General features: G+C 42.8%; 1 long non-coding RNA gene across 2 annotated transcripts; it reads right to left on the reverse strand.

The window, feature by feature from the left end:
- Positions 1-1,096: 1,096 nt before the first annotated feature.
- LOC137097166 (uncharacterized) lies at positions 1,097-7,923 on the reverse strand. 2 transcript variants are annotated; one of them, XR_010910009.1, is made up of 2 exons: positions 7,817-7,923; positions 1,097-5,571 (listed from the first exon to the last, which is right to left on the reverse strand). It is a non-coding gene; the product is annotated as an uncharacterized lncRNA (long non-coding RNA). The 2 variants fall into 2 exon arrangements; XR_010910008.1 differs by having other exon boundaries at positions 7,813-7,923.
- Positions 7,924-9,192: the final 1,269 nt, after the last annotated feature.

The following is a 9,192-nucleotide window of genomic DNA, read 5'->3' on the forward strand; positions in this document are numbered from 1 at the left end:
CTGCCTTTCAGAAAGGAGCAAGTCCTGGGAATGATCTGGCTCCAAGATAATACAGAAACTCATCTAAGATTTACACCTTGTTAGAGAAAGTTGGCTGCTTGGAGCTGTCCAAGGCCTTGCCATACAAGCCTAATTTAGCTATCAACAGGTTTTTCTAAGACGGACACTCTCTTACAGTCCTTAACTTCCCACTTCTCTTTTTCTCCATTTTTGTCTGATAGAAGCAAGCCCAGTATTGGAACCTGTGCATACCATCTACAACTTGCACCCTTGGTCTTCCTTATCCCTGTGATTATAATTACGATTTGTGTCAGGAGACTATAAAGTGGGGTCTATACAGTGCAGTCTTCCTATCTCCTGGGTTTGGTTCCAGGACACCCTGTGGATACACACATCTATAGATATTCAAGTTCCATTGTGTTCAGTGGTATAATAAATGTTTTCCCTAATATAAAATAAATTCAAATTTTGCTTTTTACATTTTTAATACTTTCAAGCCATGGCTGGTTGGATGTATGGATGCAGAATCTGTGTTTATTTCACAATGAATAGAAATGCAAATGTTTACTGTGATAGAATACTCAAATATTTGCAGCTATCACACCACTTCAATAACTCTATAATCTAAGCAAAATTAGCTAGGAATGAGATTTGGTAAAATATAAACTAACAATTCCTGACTTACATTATGCTATTTTAGAAATCATGTTCTCAGAGATACATTCCAAAACATCAGCACTCCAGTAAGAAGGAACACTATTGTAAACCTACAACCAGATCCACAATGTTGTCCTGAGTACCTGGACAATATACTATAATAGACGTACTTGGAATTCTCCTATTTGTTTATCTATAGTCATCCCAGTTTAATTGCACTGTCTCTGGTAATACTGAATTAATAGCTTTCAATTTCCCTCCTGGGCAACCAACATGATGGTAACAGTTCTGGAACCCCTGAAGACCTGCTGCATCAGCTTGTTCCTCCTGCAGATTCTCAACATGCTGTATTCAACCAGAGTCGTCTACAAGCCAGCTGGTAGCTGTGGAAGAATACATATTGCCTGCTAACCCCCCAAAAGAAGACACCAGACAACAGTTATGGATTTAAAACTGGGCAACTTTATTGTTACCTAATTAACTCAGCCACAGAATCTCTTAATCAGACTAGCATGAATATGTAGCAAATAAAGCCGAGGTGGTGTCCCTTCCCGGCCTACCCCTCGGCGAAATAGGGCGAAGCACCCGGTTCCCGGGTGACCTAAACCAGGGTAACCTTTTAGCCAATGTTGGAGGAATCTTCCTCAAGGATATTGAGGTAAGACCCTCCCCATTTGTAAGCCATTTATCCAGTAGTTATCTCGTTCAAGGTAACAACCGGTGATGTTAATGTTAATGGCTTTTCCCAAAAGGGGGGCTGCTTCGGGTGAACACCAAATGTATTTCTTTCTAGCTGTTTTTCCGCAAACCTATTTAAACCACCAAAACCCAATCTGCCTCCTAGCAACAGTATAGGGTAGGCGAAAAAACCCTTCTAGAACATAGAGGGGGAAAAAATTCCTACCCGGCTCTCTAAAGCAACCAATCATTATACTGTTAATGGGCGGGTGAGGTGGGTTGCCGTCAGGAAAGGACTGAGCCGGAGGGAGGCTATTTCCCTCCAGGCTCCGCCCCCCAAAGTAGTTCCGGCAGGAACTACTTTGGGCAGTTTACTTCCTTGGGAGGAAGAGGCAAAGCCCTTTCACTTCTCCAGTTTCTCTTGGATCAGTGAAAGGTAATTGCCTGCTAACCCCCCAAAAGAAGACACCAGACAACAGTTATGGATTTAAAACTGGGCAACTTTATTGTTACCTAATTAACTCAGCCACAGAATCTCTTAATCAGACTAGCATGAATATGTAGCAAATAAAGCCGAGGTGGTGTCCCTTCCCGGCCTACCCCTCGGCGAAATAGGGCGAAGCACCCGGTTCCCGGGTGACCTAAACCAGGGTAACCTTTTAGCCAATGTTGGAGGAATCTTCCTCAAGGATATTGAGGTAAGACCCTCCCCATTTGTAAGCCATTTATCCAGTAGTTATCTCGTTCAAGGTAACAACCGGTGATGTTAATGTTAATGGCTTTTCCCAAAAGGGGGGCTGCTTCGGGTGAACACCAAATGTATTTCTTTCTAGCTGTTTTTCCGCCACAGGATGAGGGCAAGTGTCTACTTAGCTCCATCCCCCCACCCTTAAAACAGCTCTTATCCAACTGCTAGCCTAATCTGTAACAAAGTTGACCCAGAACGTATGCGTGAGCAAAATCAACCGTGTTGTGTAATTTGACGGTTCGTAATTGTGGTAACCCCAATTTAATTAATGACAGTGTATATCTTGACACCATTGAACAAAATCACAGTATGTTATTGTATTGTGTCAGTGTCACATGTTTGATGATGGAAATGTGTCAGAAGCTGGGCTATCACCAGTCTTCAATGCTGTAAGGTTGTCACCGATCACTAGTGAGAGAACCTCCAGTCCCATCACTCAGTGATCCGAAGTTCAACACCACATCAGCCTTTCGCTGTTGGCATCAGTAACGGCAGTTCTCCCGTGCCGACCATGGGACAGATAGTCCATTACACGCCTCCGTCGCTCTGACCCTGTGGTTCATCCGGTCAGCTGTTTGTGTTTCACCAAACTGAGGCTGTAAGACTCAAACAAAGATCAGAGACAAGGGGAGGGGGCGTCGTACCCCTCTGCCCCACAAACCGAGCTGTATATCCAAGGCTAACCTTGCGATATCTAGTCTCCACAAGTACAGTCTCCATGACCCTCATAGGTCAGACCATTATCTGTGAGGCTTAACTCCCACTCACTCAGATTTAGCTGTCTGGCACCCCGTGTCGAGTGCCATCACCATTGTAATGAGTGCAGCCAGCACTCTTCATTTGAATTGATCTCCATCACCACCTGTTGGTGTTTCAAAATCTGTTGTGCTATGGCTGGCCAAGATTGTGAACTAACAGGGTTTAGTAGAAATAAACTTGTCGGGCCCGCTCAATGACCCATAACCCCTAAGTCACACCAGTGCCAGCTGATCGTGGGACAGCTCTTAACCAAAACAGTAATGGCTTTTGGTGCTGTGATGGTATAATATCTTCGATGTCAAAAACTATCAGACGTGAAGGAATCCATCACTAAACTATTAGTGAGGTTTAAGATCTCACAAGCATTTTTACTGGTATTTAAGAAATGCGAAAACCTAACAGGTTGGATTAGGTGATAAATGACTCACTAGTGTGGGCAAGTGGAATTTGGTCTTCGTCATTGTCTTATCTCTTGATTGCAATAGTATTCTTATTAATATTGCAAAATCAGTATGATTTGTTATTTGCTTCAATTTATATAAAGCCTATCTTAATTGTGGTATCTTTTCAAGGCCCCGCACTGTCTATGTTGCGGCCCCGGGGAAGTAACAACCGTGCTATGGCTTTTGTCTGTCTGTCAGTCTTGTGTCAATAATTAAGTACAACGACAAGATTATCGTTAGCTATACGTGTTTGGTCATTTAGCTAAACTTGGCTATAGTGGTTGCCTTGTCTCTGCGGGCCTACCCAGTAGTAAAGGCGATGTGACTAGATGGGAACCCGTCCCTGTAACAAATTTATAGACTAGCCCTGCATAATCGAGGGGCTTTTTTTTTTTTTTTTTTTTTTTTTAAATTAACTTATAGTCTATCTCACCCAAATCTCAGTTTGGAACTCTTGAAAGTTCTGGCAACCACTAATGTATGGAAGGGCATTGTTATGCCAATGGACTAGAATGTTTGAAATTGGTTAAACCGTAGGTAAATGTATGGTCTGTGAAAAGACCTTGACAAGCCATCTCTAAGAGAACACCTTGTCATATGAGGATCCAAACGAAATTAACAATCAGTAACTCTGAATTATCACGCGTAACTTGTTAACATTGTTACGCCATCATATCTCAGACTATCAGTAGTCACTTTGACATCTGTAAATAGAGGCAGTCACCAGTCTGTGGTATGGATTGCCCCAGTCTCGGGTAACACTCATAACCTTTGTGGTGGACTGCCTTAGTGTCTCTAGCAAGGCCCAAAGCCCTTGTTGCTAGTCGTATAGCAAAGCCAATAAGTGACAAATCCTAGATCTATTTATTTGGCTGTGTGATTAGTTTTGTTTTCTGTCTTGTAAAACAGACGTCCCATAAAGCAAAGTGTCATTTCAATCTCGAGGAGCCAAATATAGTGGTCTATAGGCTGACTGGAAAAAACACTGGATATAAATGACTAGTTAAATGGCACAAGGTTAGGCCTGCTGGTTATTACTTAAGTGAACTTGTTAGACAGAAAAAGAGGGGGGGGGGGGCTCTGTGATATGGCGCCCCTTTGTTTAGGTCTAACCGAAATGTCAATAAACAACAGCTTTAGTAATTTATTATAAGACCTGGCCCTGTAACAGAGTCATCAAATAACCTGCTGTCCCGGGCCGTCCCTTATCACAGTATGGCATCTTTATATAACGTTAGCGTGACCCAACCTGGGCTCCCTTTGAAAAGAAAATAACTGTTATCCACCATATGAATCTCTTATTAAAGCCACCCCAAAGCCAGGAGGGGGATGGGGGGGAGGCTTAATTTGACTTAGTCCCCACTATTTTAACCACCCAGTTTTCAGCAGCTATGTATAACTATGACTCCTTTTAGGGAGTTAACTTGGTCTCAGTTATATGTACTGAGTGGACTCACGCCTTGAGTTAAAATGGCCATATGTTAGCGTTAACCGCCAAGCCTGCCAGTAGCAGGTGACCCGTCCATGTAACCCTGGGGTTATTTTCTTTCTGATTTACATTATCAAATCTCGTCTATATTAATGTTCACCGGCTGCCTTTGATACAACAACCTGTCATACAGGAGCCCAGTATCTTCAGGGGACTGAAGTAGAACTCTCCAGTTAAATCCAGATATTTAAAAAGATAATGAGCTTGAGCCAGGTAATGCTGTATTATTTCCCCAGCGTGGAACATCAAACAGTAAACCAATTGGCCAAGCTCCGATCTATCCTGGCTGCATATGTTGTCATTAATGAGCTTGGTCAAACCGTGACCCGTTGTGATATCTATAATAGGGTGAATAAATCTATAACTTCGTTGTTCCAAATGGCAAAATTGATTATTGCTATAGATGTGACCCCAACGGTGCAGGGGCAAGTCCCTCTAACAATGGCTTTAATTGTGGCCAAATCGAATAGTTGCTGCGAGCCATTTTAACAGCCGCTGTATCGGTCATTTGGCAAGTGTCTAGGTGGTAAAGCTATCCGCCACTATGGGACTATATCCGTGTGCTGTTCGATAGAAGTGAAACACCCTTACGCATTTTATGTGCTATATAATCACCCGGACCTGAAGGCCAATTGATATTAACAAGTGACTCAATTGAAACGACTAGGGGCATCCTTACATCTGGCCTGTGTTGGCAACTGTTATGGGCCGGTGGCGCTGAAGGCTTCTGATCTTATCTGGACATCCAAGGGATGTGATGGTCGAGTTTTCGTCATGTTCCCCTTCAGCATCCGGCACTACTGTAAAATTAGAAAAAGAGGTGGTTTAGGTAAATAGAGCCCCATTAAATTGTAGGAATAATTGAGGCAGTAAAATGTCCCTATCTTTCCGACCGCCTCAATGTGGACTAGAAATGTTAAATCCTTGCGTCGATGTTCAGTCATCTGACATCGAGCTCAGGGAGTGCTGACAGCCTTTTATCGGCCTCTTATCAGTCAGGTCCTTGTCCTTCGGTTATCTCATGTTTTTGTGGGTAACATCCTGTAAAATAGAGCAGTATACAGTTCACATTATTACATAAGTATCTGTGAGGCCATGGAACCGTTGTGTCTCGTGATTAGGATCCTGCTTGGTTGTTATATAATTTATTGGTTATTAAGTTAGATATTATAGGTCTGGCCATCATATATAAGGTTGTTAGGCAAACTATAGTTAGTGTCTCTTTATATCATCTTATCTCATGTATAAACATCCCATCAGTGACATCAACCTTATAGCCAATTAGCGTTGATCTGGGGGAAACAGTCAAAATGTTAGTTAATTTTATTATTATTCTTTTTTTTTTTTTTTTTTTGGTATTGTCAAGACCGTTCAACTGAGGAACTCTCCGCCCTGTGAATATTGGATGGTCTTGTATGGAACTACTCAACCAAGGCTGGATAGCCATCTTGGGTGGTCTGGATGGCCTATGGGGCTCATCAATTGTATAATGATATAATTAGAATCATAGATGCTGATCGATAGATGTGGATTACTATAGCTGGGTATGTGGCTATAATTACATATATGTATATCTGTATATATCTTGTGTTAATTAACAATCTTATCGTGACTGGCCAGGTATCTAATATATTTGTTATTATTATTATTATTATTATCATTATTATTATTTAAAAGCCACCAGGGGGTAAACCGGATGACTATGGAGCCACACGGAGGCAGGAGCAAGCCTGTCCTCTGTACCCTGGATATCAGGATGCCCTGGAACAATGGCATCAACTACAGAAAGGAGATTCTGTCTGAACATGAGGAAAAAACTCTCTGACTGCGAGAGCTGTTCAACAGGGGAACTCTCCGTCCTGCAATGTATGGTGGGGGCTCCTCTTTTGAAGCCTATAAACAGAGGCTGAGTGTCGTCTGTCAGGGGTGCATTGAATGCATTATTTTTGCTTTTAGCAGGAGGTTGTATTTGTTGGCCCACGAGGCCTCCTGAAACTCCCTAATTCAAATTATAAGTAGCAAATTGGCTCCAATATGTCTGTGTAAGGGAAAAGACTGGCCCCTGGCCACGAGGCAGTGTTAAAATGGCTGCCGGCCATGAGGGATGACTAGTTTCTGTTTCGTATTCTATACACCCTTATACACTCACATACACATTGATGACTAGTTTCTGTTTCATATTCTATATACACCCTTATACACCCACATACACATTGATGACTAGTTTCTGTTTCGTATTCTATACACACCCTTATACACTCACATACACATTGATGACTAGTTTCAATTTAGTTTTCTATACACACCCTTATATATTCACATACACATCCATATATCAATCTTTTTGTCATGTAAAGGTGGATGTTTTGCATTTAATTATTTTCAGCTTGGTTATAGATAGCTATACATATTGAAATAGCAATAACAATATTATTGATGTTATTAAGCACCCCTGAGGGGGTTAAATAAGTCCAGATGGCTGCTGGTAATGCAGCAGCTTCACCCCCCCTTCTATTATTATTATTATTATTATTATTATTATTATTATTATGTAATTATATAAGGTAGCCCAAAAGAAAGCAGGTGACTGGGGGAGGGGAGGAATGTGGCCAATGTCCCATCCAAAATGCCAAGGAGTGCTGGGAAGCGGCAGTGCTCCCCCCCCCCCGCCCCAGGAGCCTGTACATGGGCCTAAAGAGTTTGCCAAGGCTGCAAACCGGCCTGCCGGCGCCCCGTTAAAGCGTGCACGCACAGCGCACGCGAGCAAACCCCAAGGGAAGGAGGCAAACGCCTCCCTGTCCCTGTCTGGCCCTCCAAACAGCACCAAGCCGATCGGGGCGCTCCCAGGCCTAGGCTCCTAAATGGGGCTAAGGGGAAGGAGGCTGAAGGCCCACCAGAAGGCCTATCTGCCGATGGGCCCTGCCTGCCACAGCGCAGGCAGCGCCCGAAAACAGCGCCCGCGTGAAGCGCGCGGCACCCAGATGCGGGCCCCGGGGCTGGAGGCTGCAAGCCTCTCCAGCCCCGTCAGGCCCCCTTACCCACTTGAGGCAAGTGCCAGGATGGAGGCTGTGGGGAGAAGGAGACTGCAGGCCTCACTGTCCCTGCAGGCCTTCCCTCCAGATCAGCCCGACGCGTCCTTCTTCATTGCCGTCAGGAAAGGACTGAGCCGGAGGGAGGCTATTTCCCTCCAGGCTCCGCCCCCCAAAGTAGTTCCGGCAGGAACTACTTTGGGCAGTTTACTTCCTTGGGAGGAAGAGGCAAAGCCCTTTCACTTCTCCAGTTTCTCTTGGATCAGTGAAAGGTAATTTTGCATGTGTGTGTCGCCAATAAATGAATCAGGTTAACTGCTAGTATATATAAGTACATTTCAGTTCTTACTTATTTACATCTGGAGGAAAAATGGCACCCACACATTAGCCATTAAAAGGTCAGGCTCTGAGTTATCTACAAGGTCATAACATTTAAACCAAAGAGACTTCCCAGCCAAACAAGGAGCAATAATAAGAGAATCATAATCATACATAAACCAAAATTTGAAGCATTACACAGTCACCAACAGAACCTGGGGGTAGCATTACGGCTCATGCTAACATTGATTAGAATGTGCAGCCTAATTGTTCTCTCTCAGCATTACACTTCAGGGACCTGCAGGTCTTAAAGTTGCACAGAGCAAATGAAGCATGAAGAAAATCTATGAGATACAGTCTAGCTCTTCTTACTTAAAACATCAGGAAAAAAATGCTTCAGTCAAGTAAAGGTAAAGTAAGTGAAATCAACATGCAGTGTTTTAGTATATAAGTTTTAGTATATAAGAGCTTTTCAGATGTGAATGTGTGAGTGAAGTGAGGAACAGGATAAAACAGAATAGAATTTGTTGAATGCAATGATTTCTGTATAACCAACCAGCTATGGTCACACAGGAGGGACATGTGAGCACTGATAGCTGTGCCAGTTTGGTTCTAGATTTTCTAAGGCCCATAAGAACATACAGTTTTATATCAAATCCTATTCCAAAACAGTCTAAAACCCTGTGGGAAAATCTTTTGTTTTAGAAACCAGTTTATTTCTCATGCTGTTTTTTATTTCACATATCTGGCACAGAGTAGAGTTTTAAAAGCTGATTAGCCAGCATTTTGCATGACTTGAACTTACCTTTTAGCCTTATTATGAGTGTAGGAAAATCCAGAAAACCTATTAGAGCTTGGAAAGCTACCTTTGAAAGCAATTAGTGCATTACATCTCCAGGAGTGCACTACTACATAGTTTGTTACTATTATGGTGTGATAGGAATCCAGTGATAGGGTGAAGGCAATCATAGAGAATCACCTGTTGATAGATATAATAACTATTGATGGATGCCACTTACTTGGTTATCTCACTATCCCTTCCTATAGGCACAGTCATATAGTGGCTGGTAG

The sequence above is a fragment of the Anolis sagrei genome, chromosome 5, assembly GCF_037176765.1.
Source record: "Anolis sagrei isolate rAnoSag1 chromosome 5, rAnoSag1.mat, whole genome shotgun sequence".
Taxonomy (NCBI): Eukaryota; Metazoa; Chordata; class Lepidosauria; order Squamata; family Dactyloidae; genus Anolis; species Anolis sagrei.